This window comes from Crotalus tigris, unplaced genomic scaffold, assembly GCF_016545835.1.
Source record: "Crotalus tigris isolate CLP2741 ecotype Arizona unplaced genomic scaffold, ASM1654583v1 scf7180000017543.2237141, whole genome shotgun sequence".
Classification (NCBI taxonomy): Eukaryota; Metazoa; Chordata; class Lepidosauria; order Squamata; family Viperidae; genus Crotalus; species Crotalus tigris.
The window spans coordinates 794,938-821,163 of record NW_024096463.1 but is presented as its reverse complement, the minus strand read 5'-3'; the positions used below and the strand labels follow the sequence as shown (position 1 = coordinate 821,163).

General features: G+C 43.2%; 1 protein-coding gene across 6 annotated transcripts in view; it reads left to right on the top strand.

Annotated features, from left to right (window-relative positions):
- Positions 1–26,226, top strand: part of MID1 (midline 1) — a 422,175-nt gene that overhangs the window by 162,428 nt on the left and 233,521 nt on the right. The gene's annotated exons all lie outside the window — the stretch shown is intronic.

Sequence of the window (26,226 nt, the reverse complement as noted above, 5' to 3'; positions counted from 1 at the left end):
ACATACATGTATAATTTTGTGTATCTACAATATTTCATTAGAAAATGATTTTGGGAACATTCTTCAAAGTACACAAAAACCTTGTTTTAATATATAGTTCTTAAAAGATAAATAATGCCAGTTTGGTTTGGACTATAATAATTTAATAATTATTTATCATCAATAAGAATTAATTAAGAGAGGTAATAATTTAGGCAGAAAATATGTGGTTAATTCCATGATATCTAAGACAATTGAATTACCTTAAATTGGTCTTGGATGACAACTATATAGTTTCTATTACTCATTGTCTTAATCTTTTATTATTTGCATGGTTTATATATTTTTCTTGGCAGACGTTCATATTGTGTTTATTGACTAGATTATTTAATTTTGAGATGTTCCATTATTGTTAGTCCTTTGCAAAGCTGCTATGGATTAAAAGAAATATATTTTAAAGCATAAATTCAAATAAATTGTAATAGGATATAATTGATGTATGCTTTGTGTTCATGTTCAAGTTAGCTTACTATACTATTACTTAAATCTTATTTCAATCTCTTCTTTGTTATGTGAGTAACCCCGTACATCAGCAGTTCTAGCATGCCTCCTGGACCAGCTAAGTTATACCTTATAGATGTCTATCACATATCTCAGGACATAATTAGTAAATAAAAGAAGCATCTTTTTAAATAACAGTAACATTCTTGTAGTAAATTCACATGTTCGCACTGATAAACAAACATAGATCATCGTTTTGTTCAATAGCAACCACAGCCTCCCAGACACTCTTCAGAGAGATGTACTGTTTTCCTTCACCGTAAATCTCCCCTTTAAGAAGGGCCCACAAGTTCTCAATAGGGTTTAGGTCAGGTAAAGAAGGGAGACATGTCATTATTCTTTCATCTTTAAGGCCTTTACTGGCTAGCCACACAGTGCAATACTTCAATGCATATGATGGAGCATTGTCCTGCATAAAAATCATGGTCTTCTTGAAAGTTGCAAACTTTTTCCTGTACCACTGCTTGAAGAACGTGTCTTCTAAAAGCTGGCAGTAGGTCTGTGAGTTGATTTTGAGTCCATCTTCAACCCAAAAAGGTTCAACAAGCTTATCTTTAATAATATCAGCCCATACCAGTACCCCACCTCCACCTTGCTGGCATCTGAGTCAAAATGGAGCTCTGTACCAGTTACTGATCCAGCCATGGGCCCATTCACGTGGTCCGTCAAGAGTCAGTCATCTCATCAGTCCATACAACCTTTGTAAAATCTGTCTTCAGATATTTCTTGGCCCAGTCTTGCCATTTCAACTTATGTATCTTGTTCAGTAGTAGTCGGGTTTCAGCTTTCTTTACCTGGATCATGTCTCTCAACACTGAACACCTTGTGCTTCTGTGCACTCCAGGTAGGTTGCAGTTCTGGAATATGACAGCACTGGAGGATTATGGGTTCCTGATAGCTTCACATTTGAATCTTCTCAAATCTTTGGCAGTTAATGTGTGTCTTTTTTTTCTCAACATATTTCTTGCGATCCTGTTAACTATTTGCAACAAAACATTTGATGTTTCTGTGGTCATGCCCCAATATCTTAGCAATTTCAAGAGTGTTGCATCCCTCTGAAAAACTTTTTACAATGTTTGACTTTTCAGAGTCAGTTAAATCTCTTTTTTGGCCCCATTTTGCCTGAGGAAAAGAAGCTGCCTAATAATTATGCACATCTTCACATAAGGTGTTGATCTCTTTTAGGCCAGAGGCTCCCAACCTTTGGGGTACCAGGGACCGGTTCTGTGGAGAAAAATTTTTCCATGGACTAGAAGGGGCGTGGTTTCATGTGCTGCCTGAATCCAGAGGATGAGGCTTCACTTGTTTGCATGGCCCAGTTGCTAGTATTTCCGCGGCCTGGTACCAGTCCACGGACCGAAGGTTGGGGACCCCTACCTTAGGCCACATCCTCCCTCATTACACAAATATACATCACCTGATATGCTTATATCCACTAAGCATTCAGGTTTCTACAGCTTGGAGGTGTAAAATATGCATGAAAATGATATCGTCAAAATATTCACTTGCCTAATAATTATGCACACAGTGTATATGCTGCTTCAGATATAGCAATTCCAAATGGCATATATTCTGTACTAGTAAAAAAAAGTTAAATCAATACCACTTCATATAAATAACTAGCTTTTCAATTCCATTGCATTTATGAACAATTTTTGTGTTTATTTTGTATGCAATCATTAGCAGAATATCTATTTTCAACCCCAAGACTTTCTTGAACAACATGGCATTTCCAAATCTGAATAGGGTTCAGACTACTGAAACCCTCAGGAAAATCCTGTTACACAGAAGAGGGCAGCAGTGGAGAACAAGTGGCTTTGTTGTCAATATGGCAATCCTTCAACATAGGCATACAGTGAGAGCAATTTCTTCCAATTGTTACTGAATTGGGATTGGTCCTGAGAAATGTAAGGCTTTAAAGATAACAAGTGGGTTAGTTGGGATAGTACTTGGAAGTCAACTATCCATCAGTGGCTGCTTTCAAAGTAACAGTGGTACTCTGGTAAAATAAGATCACGAATTATTACACATTTATATTCTGATAATCAGAGTTCAAGATTATTATTTTTTAAAACAAGTTTTATTGATTTTCCAATTTTACAAAGCTCCAGGTATTAAGGAAGCAACATGGTGTTTGGGTAATCCATAGTCCAATAACAAGCTCTTTCATACATATGTCAGGTTACATCATCAAAAATTTTCTCTCTATTTCCCTTAGTTATTATATCACATTCAAATTAATACATTGCTAGTTATAACTCAATCAATTGAAACATTAATCAATATCTTTTGACTTATACACCTCCATATCCTGTTTTTAACTTTTATCTGATTTCAGTTACAATATTACAGTTGGCTTAATGTCCATAGTATTTAGGTTTTGGATAGCCTCTGGTTCCCTTAGTTCATTACAAAATAGTTATATCTACTTCCGGTGGTATAGTCCTGGCGATGGTGGCTACTTTGTAGCCGTCCTCCTGAGACAGCGTTAAAACCGCTGAGAACAGCAGGCATCAGCTGTTCCGCGGTTTAAAACCTCCTTCCCGGGCCAAGGGAGGGAGGGGAGTCTCACCCTGAATAGTGGTAGAGCCTCTGAAATCCCCAAAGGAGTTTTCTTTTGGGGTGTGAGGAGTGCTCCCACAGAGTTCAGAATGTCTCTGCTTCTCAGGTGCCTTTGTCCCTTGTTGTTCGGGACAAAGCAAGACGCCGCTCCCACCTCCGCGCTTAAAGAGAACTGGTGAGTTATTTAAAAAGCGGAGAGAGCTGATTAGAGGATTTTATTTTTTGATTTTATTTGGATTTTAAGTTTGGATTTTAAGTTTAAAGAGTTACTTTCATTTTCTCTTTTTTCCTTTCTTGAGAGGGAAAGTAAAATGGCGATTTGAAGTTTTTTTTTTTTTAAGGAGACGGAACGGATTTTGTTTATTTAATTATTTCTTTTTTCTCTTCTTTTTCTATTTTTTTTTCTTATTACAATGATTTTTTTGAAGGAGGATTTGGGTTTTTGGAGTTAATCTCCCTCTCTTTTGTTTAATTCTTTTTTTCTTTTCTTTTTCTTTTTTTTGTATTTTTTAAGAAGGAGGAAAGAAGAAACAAAATTTTTTCTTTTAAGATGGCTTCAAAGCGCCAAGTAATTTCCACAGTTCCTAAGGTGGCTTCTTCTTTGGCGATATTACCAGCGCAACAACTTAAATCAACATTATTACCTTCTCCTCTTGCACAGTTATTAACGGTAAAAGATTTGCAAGATGCAATGGGAAATGTTATATCTCAAATTAGGGGAGAAGTGAAAGAGATTTTAGTGGAGAATAATAGGATCTTGAGGCAAGATATAGTTTTGGCTTTAAGAGGACTTGCTTCTGTTGTTGAAAAGTTGGATTTTCGTGTTGAAGAAGTTGCAGATAAAGTGGAGGTGTTGGAGGAAAAATTTGAAGGCATGGAAAAAAAGATGGAAAATTCACAAGATGAGATTCTTATGTTTCAATATAGAGAGATGGAATTCGCTTTAAGAATCAGAGGCTTGAGAGAAAATTTGCAAGGAGATCTGAGAGAGATGGTTGCAAATGACTTTGCTGTGATTTTGGATAGAGAAAAAGAGGAAATATTCAGAGAAATTGAAAAAATATTTAGAGTCAACTCTTGGGTTGCAAAGCAAAGAAATTTGCCAAGGGATGTGGTAATCTACTTTGGGAAAAGATCCCTGCATAATGAAATTATACAAGCTTTTTATAATAAGAGGTTTCAGATTGCTGCACAAGATGTTATAATTTTAAAGGAGATCCCATCTAAAATTTTAAGAAGAAGAAAGGAGTTTGCTTTTTTAGCAGATGAACTTAAAAAGATGCCTTTTAGATGGGATATTCCGATTGGAATAGTGGTGAGCTATGCGAGGATACGTTATAGACTTAATACTGTTTTTAAAGCAAAGGAGTTCTATACTTCGGTCCTGGGAGCACGCTCATCACCACCTATTAAAGTTTTGGAAGAGAAGAAGGTAGAACAGTAGTCTGAAGAAGCTGTATTGATGAAAGTTGGAAAACTACAGACTGAGGGGTCTCAACAAGTCGAGATGAAGGAGCAGAGAATGACTCGGGCAGCATACAAACGCAAGGAAAAGGAACAACAGAAAAAGGAGGTTCAAGAATTTGTTTTGGAGTCTGTGGGAGAAGCAAGACCTAAGAGTTCTTTGATGCAATTTTCAACGGCAAATCTTCAAGCAGCTTTCTCGAGGTTATTGGATAAGAGAGATGGGTAAAGAATGTAAAGATTGTTCCAAGGTTATTGACAGATTATAGCCCATTGCGGATGGAACTGGTCATTGGAAAAGAGGAGAGAAGATTATGGAGACTGAATGAAAATTTTAGATAAGAAGTGTATGCTTAGAAACTTAAGGAGCATTTAAAGGAATACTTTGCTTTAAATATATATAAGGGAATTTCAATGGTATAAGTAACGCTTATATGTGTGTTTTTGATTGTGTTGATGAAGAAAGATGGATAAACTTTATATAATATAAGTATGATATTAGAAAATATTGTTTAGTTTTTTGAATAATTTATATTTAAAGTTTATAATATTTAATGGCGGATTAGATTCCAATTAATTTACTTTATATGAAATATGATATTTTGCAATGTTATTAAGTTAGGGAGATGATTGGTTTATTAATTGTGAAAGAAACAGAAGTTGTGAATTATAGATAAAATAAATTATAATGGTAAATTGGTAGGATTGTAATGATAAAGAAATTATTTTAATGTTAAATTTAATTATAGCGGTATGGTTGTTAATAGGATAGTATTGGAAGAAGGGTTTTTTTCTTTCTTTTTTTTCTTTTCTTTCTTTTCTTTCTTCTTTTTCTCTTTCTGTTTTTCATACATAATGGAGTTAAAGTATTTAATAATTCGTTTATTGAATGTAATTATATTTGTTTGAGGTTTATTTGAGTTTAAAAGTTTTTCCTTTTAAGTTCTAGTTAACCCTGTATTCAGCTCCGGGAAGAAGGGGGGAGGGTTTTGGGGAGGGTTGGGAGGGATTGGGGAAGGGGTTTTTAATTGTAAAATTGTAAAAATTTATAATAAAAAAAATAGTTATATCTAAAATACACTTATTATTTGTTCAGATAAATTCTTACTTTATGTCACAATCATATTCTACTTCTCATCCTAATATCATCACTTACTAATAAAATAACCTTTATCATCTGAATCCATCTTCTATATTATAATTCAAAACTATTACTCTAGTAACTAATTTTTATTTCTGTTACAGGTCTAAATCCTAAATATTAAATCAATTAATGTCTTTTAAAATCTCCTTAGCCCATTAAGTGAAATTTTAGGCTCTTTCATTAAAGGTCACATAAAAAACACCATTTTTTAAAGTCTAACTCTGGCCTTCCTTTTGTGCCAAATAGGCTTCCATAGTAGAGCATTTAAATCTTTGAGTGGATCCCCCTTCATTCCTGCATATGTCATTTGAATCAAGGGAGACCATCCAGTTATCAACTTTTCAAGGAAGCTAGTCCCCTTATAATCATTAGATTGTTGACCTAATAATTTGAGTCTCCATATTTGGCTTAATATATTTGTCATGAGTTCAGGCTGCTCTTCTTCTTCTTCTGGTTTCAGCTGGTTTAAATAAAAAGTCATATTCAATGTTGTAGTTGTTGTTTGGTCGTCTGGGTTATCTAAATTCTCAGTGTACTGTGTATGTAAGTCTTCAGCACCTTCTGTCTTAGTGTTGCTTTCTTCAGTTTCTGTTGCTGTTGGAACTGGAGATTTTTTTAAATGAAATCAAGGTTTGGGTATCAGAGTTCTGAGTAGGTTGAAGCTGGTATTCTTTAAAGTCCACTTCTTCTTCTGTTGCCTTTTGAGTTGTAAATTCATCGATTGAAGTCTGAGCTGCATTTTGTAGCTTTAAGGTGGTGCCTTTATCTTTCAGCCTGGAATTTATTAGCTCAGTAGTCTCTAAGATTTTTTTCAGTTTGTAGTTAAGTTGTGGGTGGTATTCCTCCATTTCTGTGGTGTTTACAGATAGTCATTTAGTGGAGGCTATTTTTAGTAAAAGTCAATAAATGTCCACCTCCACTATAGAGAGTTATTTTCACCACCCAGCTGTTTCAAGTTCTTATCTTTTTTGATAATGTCAAGGACAAATCTTAGTCTCACAAGTCTCCCAGTCAGAAAAAAAAATTCACTTGCTGTACCAGATTTCACCACAAGATGTCCCCAGTAACATGTAAAGTTAAGCTTTTATCCGGTTTAGAAAAGGAAGAAAGAAATATTCTTTTTTTTCCAGCTTAGTAAATAGATAAAATAATAAGTCTCTGTAGGAATAAAAAACCTTTTGGGAGCCTAAGTATCCAGAAATTACAAGTCCAAATATTTAGTCGTTTAATTTAGTTGTTCTTTTTTTCCCCTTAGCTTTATATTCCCAGAGTAGGCAGGAGCCGTAGAATTAAGAGGGGGGGGGGAGAATTTCCAAAGGCTTTTACAGGGAAGTAGTTGGGAAGCAAGAAAGGTAAGGTAAGGTCTCACCCAATTCCTCCACGTTGCTTTCATCATGCTTAGTAGTGCTTTTGGCTTTCAGCTGGAACGGCTTGGTGATCGGCCATGTTAATGGCCGATCTTTTCTTCATCGGCCCAAAGGAGCTGCCTCGGATCAAATGGAAGGGCTACCGCCCTTCTGCAGTGGTCACCTCTCCAGGGTGACTTTCAACCCTTTACAGGGTCTTCCTACGGAAGGAAACCGAATGGCGGAGAGAGCAGTCTCACTGCCATCCGCCAGCACCGCAATCGCAAACCGGAAGCCCAGAGTTCAAGATTATTAATTTGCCACATTGATAGTAATAATATTTATCTATAGAATTAGTGCATTTATAAATTTGTGGAATTTAAGATTCTGTATTCTTGTCAACATCTGTATCTGCAATCATTGGAAGTCACTCTTAAAATAAAGAAAATGAATTTTGACACGTAGTAAAGGAATATTCTTAGGTAGAAGTAAATAGACCTTCCAATGATTACATATAAGTTGCTTAATCATATTTTACTGGTCACCAAAAATATGATAATTTTATTTTTGATATTAGTATTCCAGTTGCTCAAAAATAAACCTGTGATAAGGAATGAATAATACAAATAAATTCAAATTAGTATTATATTTTTCTGTAATCAAAATATAGTTACATCTTTATGATAAATGAATGTTGCTGCAATTCATGCATTTTGGATTGGTTTTAAAAGATAATTTCTAAATTTGGAGCTTTTTATTCTTTGCTTATGTTGAGTGAAGTAAATGCACTGTCCTATATGAGAATGAAATAGATTTTATATAACTTGATGAAATTTGATGGGTCAACGGCCTCCTCAGTTGCCTGTGCCTCCCTCGGCATCTTTGCCTCAGACAGGGCCCACCCTGTTTCCCAGCTCGGGCTATTCGGACAGATCCTCTCAAGTAGGAGAGGATGAGTCCGTGGACTATGAGACATGTCAGAGGATGAAGAAGCAGCTCCGGACCCGTCCCCAGTCTCCGGCCTCTTCGATCCTTTCCTATTCAGGTCTCTGCTCTTAAAGGCGTGCACTTCGGCCATCATCGCTCCTGAACAGGAGCCTAAACTGATTGCTCCCACCATCCAGAACTTGAACCCTCTGTTCTCAGAGCCGGTGGTCGAGGAGAAGCAGATTCCCTGCCCGCCCTTCTTCCATAGCATGGTGGAAAAGCAATGGTCTTCCCTAGGCACTCTTCCCACTCCAGCGGGACAGAGAAAAAACTATTTAATGTCTCTTCCTCCTTGTCCTCTCTCCTGGAAGTGCCACTTGTGGACATGCCCCTTACCTCCTTATTTTCTTCCTCCACGATATCAGGGGACATGGCCGAGGCCTTGAAGGCAGAGAAAAAGAGATTTGAATTTTCCCTCCGCAGGGCTCATCAAGCCTTGGCATGGTCAATCAGGGTGGGGACCTCGTCATCTTTCTTTGCCAGGTCTTCAATCATCTGGCTCCGTGAGCTCCAGGCATTGATTCCCCCAGACCAGGTACAAGCACACCAGACATTGGGCAAGTTGGTTGCGGCATTGGAGTACGTAGCAGACGCTTCACTCCATTCTGCCAGGTACTTTGCCAGATCCATTGCGGCCACCGTCTCATCCCACAGTCTTCTCTGGCTAAAACAATGGTGGGCCGATTTGAAGTCCAAGTGGCGCCTAGCAACTGTCCCTTATACTGGTACCCACCTCTTTAGCCCTGTTCTCGAGCCATACCTGGTCGAAGGAAAGGACAAATGTAAGGTACTTGCACCACCCCTCCAGGAGGTTGGACAGAAGACCCCAACAAGACTTCCGGAGGCAGTCCTTTCGTACCGGCCCCACCTGGGACTGGAGACAGCCCTTTCGGGCCGGGCCATCCTGGGATTGGTGCCATAACACTAGATCCTTTCCCCCTAGACAGGATCACCAGCAGGACTGCCAAAACCCCAGAGCCAGGGCCCAGTACCAATCTAAGCGGCCCTTTCGTGGTTCAGGAGGCCATCCATATAGACGAAATAAATTACTCCAGGGAGTCCTCTCCCATAGGTGGTCGACTATCCCTATTCAGCGACACTTGGGAGGCCACCACCACAGACTCATGGGTGATAGACACCATCCGACATGGCCTTGCCCTGGAGTTCTTATCCATACCTCCAGGACTCTTCCTAGCTTGCCCCAACACGAGGAATGCTACCAAGACAAAGCTCATGTCCATGGCCATCTCCCATCTACTGGAGATAGAGACCATAGAGCCAGTGCCCACGGAACAGAAAGGACGGGTTTTACTCCATTCTGTTCATGGTACCAAAGGCCTTGGGGGGCTGGGGGGCGATATTGGACTTGAAAGGATTAAATTACTACTTGGCCTACAAAGGACTAAATTACTACTTGGCCTATGCAGACTCTCAAGTCTATCCTGAGCAGCATCAGGAGGGGGGATTTCCTGTCCTCCATAGACCTAATGGAAGCTTGCCTACACGTCCTGATCCTTCCCGAACATTGCAAGTTCCTCCGGTTTTGTTACGTGTTCACGAAGATCTTAGCGGTATTAGCCGCCCATCTGAGAATGATCCCAGTGCGCGTTCAATACTATCTGGCGATATCCTTATCCAGTCCCGTTCATTCCTTTCAGCCCAGTCAGACCTGGCACTCACCATCAGGACTCTGCAGGTTCACAGATTGTCTGTGAACTTCCAAAAGAGCCACACGGTCGTATCAAATCGCCTCCTCCACCTGGGGGCGGTCATAGACCTGAATCTTTGCGAGGTCTTCCTCTCCCAGGAATGCCGGGAAAGCATCTGGACCCTCGTACACCGGGTCGAAGGCAGAGGGTAGTTCCTCTGGTACAGTTGTCACAGCTGCTGGGGAAGATGGTCTCCTGTATGGGGATCGTTCCATGGGTCAGGTTGCATTCCAGAGAGCTTCAGTGATTCCTTCTCCCCTTTCAGAAGCTGAACATGAGCTCCTCCAACAGGAGGGTAAGGATACCATGCCAGACACTGTCGTCCCTCCTGTGGTGGACCTCTCCGGCAATGATCAAGTGATCCCTCTTCAAGGAGCCTGCCAGGCTCACCTTGACCATGGACGCCAGCTTATTTGGCTGGGGAGCTCACCTACAGACACAACTGGCCCAGGGTCGATGGTCCCGCTTGGACTTAAGCCACAGTATAAACTGGCTAGAGCTCAGGGCCATTCATCTGGCCCTCCGCCACTTCTCCACCATGGTGGAGGGCCAACACATGCTAGTATTAACAGACAACATGGCAGCAAAGGCACATGTAAACAAGCAGGGAGGGACCCAATTCAAGACCCTTATGCTCGAAGCGCACAGTCTGAACTCTTGGGCAGAGGCCCATCTTGGCTCACTCAAGGCAGAGCATATATCAGGGGAGGCGAATCAACAAGCGGACTCCCTGAGCAGGGCTACAGTGGACCACTCAGAGTGGCAGCTGGACCCAGCTCTGTTCAGGGAGATCTCGGACAGATTCGGTCAGCCCCAGTTGGACCTCCTTGCCTCCCCAAACAACTCTCAACTGCCCAGGTACTTCACCAGGTTCCCATCCCCAGGGGCAGAGGGAATGGATGCTCTTCGCAGCGAGTCGCCCAGAGAGCTACTGTATGCCTTCCCTCCCCTCCCCCTCATTCTGGCAACCATCCGCAAGGTGCTTCAAGAGCAGGCCATTTGGTGGAACATTCAAAGAATTTTTAATAGAAGGATAAAATTTACACCACAATTGTTTTTGTTAGGCATTATTGTTGATTGTGATGATAAAGAAATTATTTTAATGTTGAATTTAATTACAGCGGCAAGGCTGCTGATAGGGCAATACTGGAAGAAGGAGTTTTTGCCTACTTTAGAAGAATGGTTTCTTAAAGTTTCTTATTTATCTGAAATGGCAAAAATTTCGGCTTATTTGAAAGATCAATCGCAAGAGAAATATTTTTTGGTTTGGAAAAGATGGGTGAATTTTATGCAGCACAAATATGAGATTAAAAAGTATTACTTAGCTTTTGAATAATTTATGTTTAAGGTAACGATTAGAACTATTGCTTTGTTTTGTTTTTATATATTGGAGTTAAAGTATTTAAAATTTTGTTTTTTGAATGTATTTATAATTGTTTGATGTTTATTTAAGTTGTAAGGTTTTTCTTTTAGTTTTTATTAACCCTGTATTCAGCTCTGAGAAGGAGGGGGGAGGGTATGGGGGGAAGGGGGGGTGGGAGAGGGGGATTATTTTATTGTAAAACTGTAAAAATTTTCAATTAAAAAAAAAGAGCAGGCGGAGGTCATCTTGGTTGTTCCACACTGGCGGAGACGCCCATGGTTTGCCGACCTCATGGATCTTTCCATCTCACCGCCATGGAGGATTCCTCCAGAACACATCTCCCTCAGCCAAGGGCCCTTCAACACCCAGATCCCCAGTGGCTCCAGTTGGTCGCCTGGCACTTGAGCAGAGAAATTTAGCCAGACGATCCTATTCGTCAAAGGTGATCTCCATGGTCCAGGCCTCCAGACGCCCCTCGACCAATAGGATATACGACACGACATGGAGAAACCTCTGCCTGTGGTGCACTAAGTACCAACTCCAGCCTCTTTCTGTCATCATTCCAAATATTCTGGACTATTTGCTGGAAGGCATGTATAGAGAGTTAACACCTAGCACTATCCGCAGGCAGGTAGCGGCCTTATCCACAGTGCTTACTTGTGATAATCTGGTTTCTTTAGCCCAGCACCCAGTGGTAAGTGCCTTCCTCAAGGGGGCGACTAACGCCAAGCCACCAGCGGTTCGTCGCTATCCCTCTTGGAACCTGTCACGGGTGCTACAAGCCCTAATTTCAATGCCATTTGAACCCATCAGGTCTTGTTCCTTAAGACTCCTTTCACTGAAAGTGGCTTTCCTCATTGCAGTCACATCAGCCAGACGTATTTCAGAGCTGGCTGCCCTTTTGGTTAGGAGCGACCTGTGCACCTTCCATGAGGACAGGGTGGTCCTTCGTTTAGATCCATCCTTCATTCAAAAGGTCAACACCTGGTTTCATAGGGCCCAAGAGGTGATACTTCCGAATTTTTGCCCCAATCCATCCCATAGACTGGAAAGAAAGTGGCATAAACTGGTCATATGCAGGGCCCTGTGTTGTTACATAAAACGAACATCTGCGTTCCGCAAGTCAGAGGCCCTGTTCGTATCCTTCCAGCTCTCCTCCATGGGTCAGAAGGTCTCTTCTTCAACCATCGGGAGGTGGATCAGGGCGTGCATCACCCGTGCTTATTTGTCTCAATCCCTACCGGTTCCTGGACACATCACTGCCCACTCCACTCACAGTGCGGCTGCGTTAGCGGCTTGGTCTACCCAGGCATCCATTGAGGAAATCTGCAAGTTGGCAACTTGGTCCTCACCTTCCTCCTTCGTCAGGCATTATAAGTTGGACAAGTTTGCCTCTTCGGTTGCCTCGTCTCGTTTGGCCGGAGGGTCTTGCAGCAAGTGATATCATCCAGTGGGACACAGGCCCAGACTAGTTCCCCCCCCCAATAGGGACATGAGCGGCTTTGGTATGTCCCACCAGTGGATTCTCCACTCATCATGCTGGAGAAGGGCGTTGTCTTACCTGAACGCCTTTTCTCAGCATGATGATGGAGAATCCACACCCACCCTTTTAAGGGCCGTCTGGTCCTGTGTCAGGGTAGGAGGAGCCAACGCTTTGGACTTTGTCGGTTGCTTCGCCTTTGGTTGAAAACTGGGTACAGTCCAGCCCAGCAGGAGGCGTGGCAACTTTCTGATTTAGTCTCTTCTGAGCAAGAAGGCTGAGATAACCCACCAGTGGATTCTCCATCATCATGCTGAGAAAAGGGGTTCAGGTAAGACATCGCCCCATCCCTTAAGACTACAAAATAAATCTGAGGACAAGAAAACAGATTGGATAAAATGGACTGTAGAGATGTCAGGAACATCGGAGAGAAAGGAAATGATAAGAGAAGTGGAGAGAAAGAAAAAGAAAAAGATTTTCAACAAACATGGAAAGGCAAAAGCCCCATACAGACATTTCACCTGATTTACTTTTTATATCTACAGTAACATTTATGAACACATGGAAAGACCTTTCGACTCAGCAAAATACATTGATCAAGAAAGATACTGGGCAAAGGAAAAGACTAAAGTGGAAATCAAGAAAATAGATAATGGGATCTAGCAGAGAGAATACTTAAAAAAGAAAGATTTTTTTGAATATGGTTAAAGAAATAGAAAAGATTTGGAATATATATGTCATTTTAAGAGGGATGAATCCCTTAGATCAGTGGTTCTCAACCTTTCTAATGCCGCAACCCCATAATACAGTTCCCCATGTTGTGGTGACCCCCAACCACTTATACATCACCGGGTTCCAGGGACGTGGCCAAAGAAAAGGAGAAAAAATGGCGGACAGCCTTGTTTGGCGACCCCCGTGAAATGGTCGTTCGACCCCAAATGGGGTCCCGACCCACAGGTTGAGAATCACTGCCTTAGATAATATAGTATGCCTTTTTCCCTCTTTTATTCTGTTTCTTGATATGAGTAATATAAAAACGTTGAAATAGCTTAGATAAAGGAAATGTTTAGATATTTAAATGTGGTTGAATTTAAGAAAATTATAATGGATAAAAAAGAAAAAAAAGAAAAAATGTTTTGAATAAGAATTAAAGGACTATATGACTAGATGTATTAAATGGAATATTTAAAGAATGAACATATTTTTAATTATGGTTAAAAAGAAAAAGAAACAAATATATATTAGTTTAGGAGGGATATATATTTTAAGTAATATGTTATTTTTTATGTTTCTTTACTCTTGCTCTCCTTTCTTTTTTTTTTTTTTACTGTTTTATCTATTCCTTAAGAAATGTAAAAGTGCTGAGATGGTTCATATGGAAAAAATAGATGTAAAGTTTTAAATGTAATTAATTTTTGAGAAAATCTTAACCAGTAAGAATACTTTGAATTTTGTGGGAAAAACAAATTTAAATAAGGATTGTAAATGATGAGACAACCAGAATGATTGGATAGAAAAGAAATATTATATTAACGTGATTATTATTTTTAGGAATATTGGGAAAATATGTTTAAATAATAATAATAATAATAATAATAATAATAATAATAATAATAATAATAATAATAATAATAATAATAATAAAGTTGGAAGGAACCTTGGAAGTTATCTAGTCCAACCCCCTGCTCAGGCAGGAAACCCTACACCATTTCGGACAAATGGTTGTCCAGTTTCTTCTTAAAAACTTCCAGTGTTGGCACATTCACCGTTTCTGGAAGCAAGTTGTTCCACTGGTTAATTGTTCTAACTGTCAGGAAGTTTCTCCTTAGTTCTAGGTTGCTTCTCTCTTTGGTTAGTTTCCACCCGTTGCTTATTGTCTGCCTTCAGGCGCCTTGGAAAATAGCTTGACTCCCTCCTCTTTGTGGCAGCCCCTGAGATATTAGAACACTGCTATCATGTCCCCCCTCATCCTTCTCTTCATTAAACTAGACATACCCAATTCCAGCAACTGTTCCTTATGTGTTTTAGCCTCCAGTCCCCTAACCATCTTTGTTGCTCTTCTCTGTACTCTTTCTAGAGTCTCAACATCTTTTTTACATTGTGGTGACCAAAACTGGATGCAGTATTCCAAGTGTGGCCTTACCAAGGCATTGTAAAGTGGTATTTATACTTCACGTGATCTTGATTCTATCCCTCTGTTAATTCAGCCTAGCACTGTGTTGGCTTTTTTGGCAGCTGCAGCACACTGCTGGCTCATATTTAAATTATTGTCCACTAGGACTCCGAGATCCCTCTCACAGTTACGACTATTGAGCAAGGTAGCCCTATACTATACCTGTACATTTGGTTTTTCTTGCCTAAATGTAGAATCTTATTTTTTTCACCATTGAATTTCATTTTGTTAGATAGCGCCGAGTGTTCAAATCTGTCCAGATCCTCCTATATCCTAAGCCTGTCTTCTGGAATGTTGGCTATTCCTGCCAGCTTGGTGTCGTCTGCAAATTTGATGAGTTCCCCATCTATCCCATCGTCCAGATCATTGATGAAGATGTTGAAGAGCACTGGGCCCAGAACAGAGCTTCCCTCAATGTAGATGCGGTTCCATTGAGGAGCACACACTGAGTATGGCCGGTCAGCCAGCTACCAATCCATCTGGTGGTGATGCTGTCTAACGTGCATTTTTCTATCTTCTCCAGTACAGGAGATGGAGAATTCACCAATGGATTTTCTCTGTCTGCCTGCTCTTGAGACCAAGTAGCCAAACTTGACACGCCCCCTCTTGCTAGGAGATTCAGTCTTGACTTGGTCTCAAGCTCTTGAAGACGTGTCAGGGTTGGCTCTCTCAGCAGATTAGCAGGTAGAAACCTATTGGTGAATTCTCCTTTATTAAAAATCTAAATCAATAACTATAATATTTAGAATATTATAATACTTATAATATTGTAGAACTTAATACTTTCCCATTGTTTCCCCTGCAGCGCTGCCTAAAATTGGAGGGGGGGGGGAGACAACTGCTTTGCATTTGTTTAGTTTTCCTCAGGGCTCTGGGGGAAAGTATTCTTGAGTAGCTCACTGAGCTACCTTAAAAACGATCCTCTCTCCCCTCTCAGGACCTGAGGAGCTGCATTCAGAGCTCCCACGTCTGTAAAGTTCCATTTCCAAGCCTCCGGAGCCGTTTGCAAGCCGTGGGCGCTATTTTGGTTGCCGTTTCAGGCAACGAAGTTTTAAAAAGCTGATTCAGGGCTCCGCTTTTTCAAGCTTCGATCAGAGGCCACTTTTGGGGCTATTCCCTGGCATAGCGCCCAGTACTGCAGCCACGGCTACCCCAGCATCACCAAAACTTCCCTAGGATTGATACAGCACTTTTTTCGAGGGCAGAAGGAGTCGCGGCCGCCATTTTGTTGCCGCCTAAGGCAACGGAGAATAAAACGGTTCTCTTTTGCAGGATTGTAAAAAAAATATTTTTTTTGGCTTGTTCTGTGACTAAAGCGCTAAATCCTTAGGACTTCAGTTCCCTACTCAAGGCATAGCCCCAGGGATTATAATTATCTCTTCCAACTCAGGCAGTTGCCATTTTGATTGTCATGTGGTTGCTCCTTTAGGCCTCTTCGAGCCACGACTTAATAGTCATACAGGCTGGGGCTGCATTGCAGGAGTGTGTGTGTTTTTATCTCATTTGTCAACACACAGACCACGGCAAATTGTTCAACCACCTTTATCTTTATTCTTCCTTGCCAGGTCTTATTTCAGGCCCTCTGTGCCCTTTATTGGGCTATCTGGTGCACCTTGACTGGCCACCTAAGGCCTCCTGGCGCAGCCCAGAGAGTAGCCCCAAACATGCCTTCAGCATCTGACTCAATTGCCGTGACCAAGCCCAGATAGAGTTGCCTTTTTTGGTCAGGTGGTCAGGGGAGCAGTCCTCGTTACTTGCTCCAATTTTCCTTCCACCAACTGCTTGTCGCCAGAGCTTTGCCTCAGTTTCCCTGAGTCAGCTCAACCTAGGGTGGAGGACTGCACTGGGCCTCAACCCATGTGCACAGCTTCCCCATCCTCTAGTTATGGCCGGCAGACCACCTCCAAACTGGAGGGAGCAGGCAAGCCCACAACCAAGGCTAAGGTCACTTTCAGGAAAACCTCCAAGTTGGCAGAAAAGCATGCCAGCCGTAGGCACCAGGCTCTGGAGAAGGAGTTCTCCAGAGTGCAGAGACAGGCAGGATTAGAGATGGATCAATTGGCGGCCCCTGAGTTTGACCTCCCTTTAGGCCCTTCAACCTCAGCTCAGGGTGTGTGGTCCCTGACAGAAAGCCCCACCACACCTTCTGTACTATCTCAGCATACAGTTACTAATCCCTCACCTCACTCGGGTTCAGCCCCTGAGGCTACATTTACTCCAACTGCAGCAGGACTCAGGGGTCCTGACTTCGGAGACATTTTCTCCAATGGCTGACTTGAGGCTCTGTTATCCAAAGTGGTGGACCGCGCTCTAGCAGAATGGTCCTTCCATCCAAGGGAGTATCCACATCAACTACGCCACCTTATGTCCCTCCTACAGGGGTCCCTATGTTTCAGGAGCCAATGTCTACCGCACACTCCTCAATGAGCAATTACTCATCTCCGCAGGGTAAGGAGCAGCCAGAGTTCAATCTGTCAGAGGAGGAGGAACTCCCCCCTGAACCTTCCCCATCTGGAGGTCTATTCAATCCAACCCTGTTTCTTAGCTTGCTTCGCAAGGCCACTATAACAGTGAACATTGGGTCAGATCAGTTTCCTCACCCTCAGGCAACATCGGATTCCAGTCCAAATCCGATCTTCTTTGAAACGGTGGCAACCCAGCACCACATTCCCTGTCCTTCTATGTTTCTCAAGGGGATAAAAAAGCAATGGGTCTCCCCTTCCTCCTTTCCTTCTGTAAGCGGGACGGATAAAAAGCTTTTTAGTACCTCGACAGACCTAAGTGAGGCCCTTGAGGTTCCCAAGGTGGATGAGGCCTGGACCCCGCTGGTATCCCAGACTGCGGTCACTGGGGATCTGTCTGAGGCGCTTAAAGCAGACAACAGGAAATGGGAACAAACGTTCCGTAGGATCCATCAATCAGCGGCATGGGCGATTAAAACCGCCACCAGTGCGTCCTTCTTTGTCAGGACCACACTCTTGTGACTACGTCAGCTATAGACCAGGGTCCCTTCTGATGACATTCGGACTCACCAGGACCTAAATAAAATGTTGGCTGCAACTGAGTATGCCGTGGATGCGACACTTCAGTCAGCCAACTTTGCTTCCAGATCCCTAGCCTCCAACATCACAGCCAGAAGAATGTTATGGCTGAAACACTGGCAGGCTGACACCAAAGCCAAATGGCGTCTAGCTACTACTCCCTATCTGGTCAACAATCTTTTTGGGGAGGCACTGAATCTGTACCTTGTATTGAACAAGGATAAGCAGAAGGTCATAGCCCACCTTAATAAATGGTCCGACAAACGTACCACCCCCTATTTCCGCAAGCAGTCCGTTCAGACCGCAACTGGTTCAGCAACCACCCAGCCCTCCCATTCATACACACCCCGGCAGGACAGGCCATATGAGCGTCCATATGATAGACCGAGTTTTCGCCCCAGGCAGCAGACCCAACCCAAGAGGCCATTTCGAGGAGTAGGACGTCTCTTCAGGAAGTCCAAATGACTCTCACATCTCACTCCCCATAGGTGGAAGACTGGCCCACTTCTTTCATCAGTGGGAACAAACATCCACAGATGCCTGGGTCTTACAAACAATCCAGTTTGGCCTGGAATTTCTGTCCAGTCCCCCGGGTCGATTCATCTCTTGTCCCACTTCCCGGGAGCCGATAAAAAAGGGACTTATGCAGGAGGCCATTCAACACCTATTAGAAATTCAGGCCATAGAACACATGGACATGGGATTTTACTCCATTCTATTCGTGGTTCCCAAGACCTCGGGGGGATGGAGGGCAATTCTGGACCTCAAGAGTCTAAACTATTACATTGCATACAAAAGGTTCAAAATGCAATCCCTTCAATCCATCCTGGGAGGCATCAGACAAGGAGACTTCCTAGCATCAATAGACCTCACGGAGGCGTATCTCCACATCCCCATTCATCCAGAACATTGGCGATTTCTCAGGTTCTGTTATGGGGGATGCCACTTTCAGTACAAGGCCCTTCCGTTCGGCCTTTCCTCGGCACCCAGGGTGTTCACCAAGATCCTGGCTGTTCTGGCCACCCACTTGCAGAAGGTTCCGGTACGCGTCCAATGTTATCTGGACGACATCCTGATCCAAGCGTCCTCCTTCCAGGTGACCCAGTTGGACCTGGAACTAACTATTTGGGTCCTCCAGCAGCACGGGTTCTTGATGAACTTCAAAAAGAACCAGATGGTTACCTCATCCAGGCTCCTGCACTTGGGAGCCATCATAGACACCTCAAACTGCATGATCTATCTTTCCCAGGAGAGGTTGGCCAGTCTCAGGGATCTGGCTTGCCAAGTTTACAAGGACCGCAACGTCCCATTGGTCTTACTCTCCCAGCTTCTGAGAAAGATGGTCTCCTGCATAGCCATTGTTCCCTGGGCCAGACTCCACCTGTGGGAGCTTCAATGGTTCCTTCTTCCATTCCAACGGTTGAATGTCAGCGCGTCCAGTCGACAGGTGAGACTCCCGGTCCATGCCCTTAGGTCTCTCCGCTGGTGGTTCTCATAGGTGGTGGCCAAGGGGTCTGTTTTCAAGGAACCGGACCATCACCATCACGACGGACGCCAGCCTCTTCGGGTGGGGTGCCCATCTTCAGTCTCAGTTTGCGCAGGGGCATTGGTCCCACGCAGACTTGAGACACAACATCAATTGGCTGGAACTCAGAGCCATTCATATGGCTCTTCGTCAGTTCCGACACTGGATCAGGGGACGTCACATATTGATCCTCATGGACAATGTGGAGTCAAAGGCCCACGTGAATCGGCAGGGGGGCATCAGGTCCAAGTCCCTTATGTTCGAGGCCCGGTTACTAGAATCTTGGGCAGAGTCCAACCTGGCCTCTCTCAGGGCCGAACACATCTCGGGGGTCCAGAACCAACAGGCAGACTTTCTAAGTCGGTCCACAACCCCTTGGAATGGGGACTACATTTTCCGAAATATCTCACAAGTTCGACCATCTGGTCATCAACCTGTTTGCATCGTCGAGCAATGCCCGACTCCCCAGGTACTTCTCCTGTTATTATCTTCTGGGGGCAGAGGGGACAAACGCCTTGTGGATTCCGTGGCCGCAAGGCCTTCCCTCCTCTTCCGCTCATTCTGGCAACCATCCACAAACTGCTTCAGGAACAAGCAGAAGTGATCCTCGTGGCCCCATACTGGCCACAGAGAGGTTTGCCAATCTCATGAATCTCTCCCGCTGTCAGAATCCAATTATATTTCATCTCTAGTTATCAACTATAGAAAACCCCATTTCTGCCTTCTCTGGATTCTGTCATACGATGAAGAGAAGGGGGTGAACAAAGGGGCTTTATGGCCCTCACTTCCTTCAGTACACTTCAAAGGGACTGGATGTGGATATCACCACAAGGACTAACCATAAGAATGGGGCTATTACCTTTCATGTACTCCCCTCTGAAGTCTCCATCCAGCCGGCAGTAAGGAAAAGGGGGTGTGAGTGTAATGCCTGAGACTGTTGCTTGAAGAAGGGGGTGATTGGTGAGGCTCCTGGGGAACCCCTTAAAACCTTGAATGGGAGAGCTTGGACCCCATGTCCTGTCTAGAACGCCTGCAACCATTTTCTCTTAATAAAGGATGCCTGTTGGAAGAACTATTCCAAGAGTTCTGTCTTCTTAAGATGCAAAGTGGGTGGGTCCTTACATTAGACAGGACTTGCAAAATTAATCCACCTGGAAGGGAGACCCTTGCTGGGGGATTTTGCAAAAAATTACCATGTCAGACAATGGAGCAAGAAAGGGGAAAAACTCCCCGGAAAGGGAGCCGCTGCCCTGACTGGAACCTTGCCGGATGTCGGGATCCGAGAGGTCAGATTCCTCAGGAGAAGTGGTGGAGACACGGGACCACAAGCCTCGCTGGTCAATGGGCGTTAGAAAGAAAAGTGAGTGGGGAAAGAAATCAAGAAAGGTGACCCTTAGACGGGGAGGCCAAGCAACCAGAATGGAAGCAGGAGATGGAGAAATCCCTGCACGCAAGTGAAGAGGGAGAAAGCTGGGCACAGCACTCGGACTGGATCCTAGAGAAAGCTATTGACCTGATGAAGAGAACTCTCAGCTCCCTAGGAGAGGAGAATCCTGAACCCTACGGCCACCCCAGCTCCTGGAGCCACAAAGGGAGAGACACCAAGAGGGAAGTGGAACCTGCAGCCCTGGGGACATCTGCTGATCCAGTAGTCCCCACCCCCTGCCGAACCACAGATGGCGATCTGGACGGAAGACACTACCACCAACAATGGAGGCACCAATCCATTCCAAGACGTCCGCCGTTGGAGGTGAAATTCAAAGGGGAGCCAACACGCTTGGGGTTTTTCCTAACCCAAGTCCTCAGCTACATGGAGGAATATGGGCGGGACATCCCCAATGACAAAGCCCGCATCCGGATCGTGCAATCTGTCCTGGACGGACGGGCTGCAGATTGGGTGGTGAACTTGCACGACTCCAATGCCCCAGAGCTCAACAACTTCAATCGTTTCATGTCCTCTCTGAGAAGGCGATTTGAAGACCCCCTGGCTGATCGCAAAGCCCGCAAAAGGATAAACACGATGAGGCAAGGCAAATGCCCGTTGGCCGAATATACGCAAGAATTCTGGGCCATTGCCAGCAAACTGAACTGGCCAGAAGACATCCTCCTTAGCTATTTCAAAGACGGACTAAATTATGACCTATATGACGCTTGCCTGCCCCGAGGGGACCCACACCAACTTGAGGAATGGTACATCTTGGCAGACGAAGCAGAGATCGACATATTGAAGAGACACCGCCGCTCCCCTCCTGAGTTGACACACGAACCAGTGAAACCATTGGCTAGTGCGGAAGAGAAGGGCATCAAGCTGTAGAATGCTGCTCCAAAGCCCCCCAGCACAACCCAGACAGATCCCCAATCAGCAAATCCAGAAAGTCTTCAGCTAAGTCAAAAGAAACTGCCATGAGAATGATGGAAATTGTGGAACCCCCCACCTCTGCTCATCAGGGGGAAAGAACTCCAGCCTACACCGCAGGGCCGGTGGACGCCTCAGATTACAGCGCGGAGGGCGAACCCCTAGTAAGTGGATGCATCGCACCCATCCTCAAGACAGTGACTATATTAATTCCCCCCATGCCCGAAGCCATGAAGGTGAAAGCCTTAATATACTCTGGCTGCACCTGCTGCCTCATGAGCCCGACACTAGTGGGGAATCTGGGCATTCCATCGAGGAGACTGGAACAACCAATCTCATTTGGCCAGTTAGATGGATCCATAGCAGGGGGGGTGCCAGCTACCCTCGCCACTTTACCAATACACCTCTCCCTGGGCAAACATAACGTTTGTGGTGACCCCAGGCATGGAATGCCCAATGATCCTAGGGATGGAATGGTTAAAAAAAATGGAACCCCTGGGTGAATTGGAGGACGACAGAAATCAAATTCCCGAAGGGGGACCCTATGGACTTAAAATCCCAAGGGGGGCTACCAGAATCAAGAATAGAAAAAGCATCCATGGGAGAGGAAAAGGGACCACCAGAAATACCAGAGGAATACAGAGATCTTGCTTAAGTTTTCAGTGAGGAGAGGGTGGATGAGCTCCCCCCCCCACCGACCCACAGACTGTGCCATTGAATTCAAGCCTGGGGCAAAACTCTCGAAGCCCAGATTATACTCCATGAGTCCAAAGGAGAAGGAGGAAATGGAAAGATTCATTAAAAAAACCTAGAGAGGGGTTTCATTGAGCCAGCCAAGCCTAAAGTGGCTGCCCCGGAACTCTTTAGAGAGAAGAAGGATGGCTCTTTACGCTTATGTGTGGATTATAGGGCCTTGAATACAATCAGTGAAAGCAACCTATACCCTCTGCCCCTCATGAAAGACATGCTGTCACAACTCTCGAAAGGGAAAATTTTTTCTAAACTAGTCCTAAGGGAAGCTTACTATCGCGTGAGAATTAAGGAAGGGGACGAATGGAAGACCGCATTTAACTGCCCCATGGGGTGCTATCAATTCAAAGTCTCTCCATTTGGATTAAAAGTATTTTATGCAGTATTTATGCAATTAATCAATGATGTTCTAAGGGAGCACCTGTTTAAGGGGGTCCTTGTTTACTTGGACAACATTCTTATCTTCACCGAAACAAAAGAGGAACATGTCAACCTAGTCAGAACGGTTTTAAAGAAACTGCGAGCCACCCACCTATATGCCAAACTCTCGAAATGCGAATTCCACCAGGAAAGGATAGACTACCTAGGTTATCGCATTTTCCCCCAGGGCATTGAAATGGACCCAGAGAAGGTCAGAGCAGTATTAGATTGGGCACCACCCCGCACAAGAAAGCAACTACAAAATTTCCTGGGCTTTGCAAACTTTTACTGCCAATTCATCCCCTCATTTGCTCAGATAGCCTTGCCCCTCATTAACTTACTAAAAATGAACAATGGAGTGCCAAGCAGCGTTTTGAGAGATTAAAGAGACTTTTTTTCTGCCGAATCAGTACTAAGGCACCCAGACATGGATAAGCCCTTCGTAATACAGGCGGATGCAAGTGATGTGGCAGTGGGGGCTGTTCTATTACAAGAAAACGATGATGGGGTATTGCAACCCTGTGCATATACATCCAAGAAACTCACGGAAACAGAACAGCGCTGGCCCATATGGGAGAAAGAGGCATACGGGATACGTTGGGCATTACTCACGTGGTGACAGTTCCTGGAAGGCAACAAAATCCCCTTCCAGGTGTGGACTGATGACAAAAATTTGAAAGCCCTCCCTTCCGGTGGTGTCGTCCTGTGCCGATGGCGGCTACATTGTAGCCGTTCGCCTGAGATTGTGTTAAAGCCGCCGTGATAGCGAACATCAGCTGTTCCGCGGCTTCAAGCTTCTCTCCCAGGCAAAGGGAGAGAAGTGAGGTTTTTTGCCTTGTGGATAGTGGTGGAGCCACTAAGATCCCGAGGGCTTTTTTCGGGATCGAAGGGTGAGCTCCTACGGAGTCCTAGGCAAACTCCGCGACTCAGACGCCTTTGTTCCCTTTTTTTCTTTGGGGATGAAGCAAGACGCAGCCCCCACCTCCGCTACTTATGTTAATTGATGAGTTAATCCTGAATGCGGACAGAGCTGATCAGGGGAACGGATTTACAGCTTAATTTGAGCTTTAACTCCTGGAAGAAGAGTTTTTCTTTTGTTCTTGTTATAAGGGGGAAATAAAATGGCGATGAGTTGCTTTTTCTTCTCATGTAACTCTTTTTGATTGAACTCTTGGATTTTTAGTGGCTACATGAGAAAGGTAATTATATTATTTCTTCCTTTATATATATATATTTAATTATAAGAGGTTTTTTGTCCTCTTTTTTTGCTTTTTTTTCTGGTCTTTTGGAGTTTTTTTTTTTTTGGAGAAAAGTTTTTTCTAAAATGGCTTCAAGCGTCAAGCAACTTCTGCAGTGCCTAAGGTGGCTTCCTCTCCGGCAATACTTACAGTGCAACAACCTAAAGCTAAATCACCACCACCCTCCCCGCCGATACCAACACTTACGGTAAACGACATTCAAGATGTTATGGGGAATGTTGTTTGTCAAATTAGACAAGAAATGAAGGAACTTTTGGAAGAGAGAAATAGAGTTATGAGGGAGGACATAGTAATGGCTTTGAAAGGACTTGCCTCTGTTGTTGAAAAGCTGGATAACCGTATTGAGGATATTGTTGATAAAGTGGATTTATTAGAAGATCGTGTTGAAAATGTCGAAAAAACAGTGGAGATTTCACAGGATGAAATTCTTATGTCTCAGTATAGAGAGATGGAGTTCGCTTTGAGAATCAGAGGCTTGAGGGAAAACATGCAAGAGAACTTGAGGGAGGTGGTGGCAAATGATATTGCTGTGATACTTGAGAGGGAACCAGAGGAGATATTGAGGGAAATAGAGAAAATATTTAGAGTCAGTTCTTGGATTGCAAAGCAGAGAAACTTACCAAGAGATGTGGTGGTTTATTTTGGAAAAAGATCTCTACGTAATGAAGTGATACAAGTATTTTATAATCAGAGATTTCAGATTGCTGCTCAGGATGTGATAATTTTAAAGGAGATTCCATCTAAAATTTTAAGAAGAAGGAAAGACTTTGCCTTTTTATCAGAGGAGCTTAAAAAGCAGCAGATTCCATTCAGATGGGATATTCCAATTGGAATTGTGGTGAGCCAAGCGGGGACACATTATAGACTTAACAGAGTTGCAAAGGCTAAAGAGTTTTATATGTCGGTCCTGGGAGCACGCTCACCACCATCCTTACGTTTCAAAGTTCATGAAGTGAAAGAGGGAGAACAACTGGTTGAAAATGCTGCTTTAATGAAAGCTGGAAAATCACAGGCTGTGCAGCAGTCTGTTGAGGTGAAAGAGCAGAGAATGACCCAAGCAGCTCACAGACGAAGAGAAAAAGAGCAACATGAGATGGATACAAAAGAGTCTACTCAAGAATCGGTTTCTGAGCCTGTGGGAGGAGCAAGACCTAAGAGATCTTTGATTCGATCCTCGATGTTAGATCTTCAAGCAGTCTTCTCCAGGTTTGCAGCTGGAGGAGATGGCAAAGCTCCTGACCTGGAATGTTAATGGCTTAAATTCTCCTCAGAAATGGAAGAAAATATTTCATTATTTGAAGCAACATAATAATGACATTGTTTGTTTACAGCAAACTCATATTACTTTGAAAGATCAAAAATATTTGATAAATGCCCGATTGGGATCTCAAAGGGGGTGTTGTTATGTATGTTAAGAACAATGTGTCAGCTAAATTAATAGACTCAGATTCTCAAGGAAGATCTGTTATGATTGAAGTAATGTTATATGGAAAGAAATTGCTTGTAGTGGGTTTGTATGCCCCTAATCATCAACAAGAACAGTTTTATAAGTTTTTATATCAAAAATTGATTTTATTGGATTATAAATCTGTGATTTTGATGGGAGATTGGAATGGTGTTTTGGATATATATAAAGATAAGAAAGGATCTTCCACTTTCCTCAAGCAAGCTAAATTACCAAAGTCTTTTTTTGAACTGAAAGAAGATTTGGAATTGATAGATATTTGGTGGGAGCGTAACATAGATGATAGGGACTTTACTTTCTTTTCTGATAGACACCAATCGTTTTCAAGAATTGATTTTTTTTATTACCACGGATTTATATTTGAGTGTTAAAAATGTAAAAAAATTTCCAAGGACACTTACTGACCACAGCCCTGTATGGTTGGAACTAACTCCTGAAAAGGAGGAAAGGAGATCATGGAGGTTGAATGAAAATCTATTTAGATATGAAGTGAATGTACTGAAACTTAGAGAATATTTAAAGGAATTTTTTATTTTAAATATGTCTAAGGGAACCTTAATGGCAATGGTCTGGGATGCAAGTAAGACCTATATGCGGGGTTTTTTGATTCAAATGAATAATTCTTATAGGCGAAAACAAATG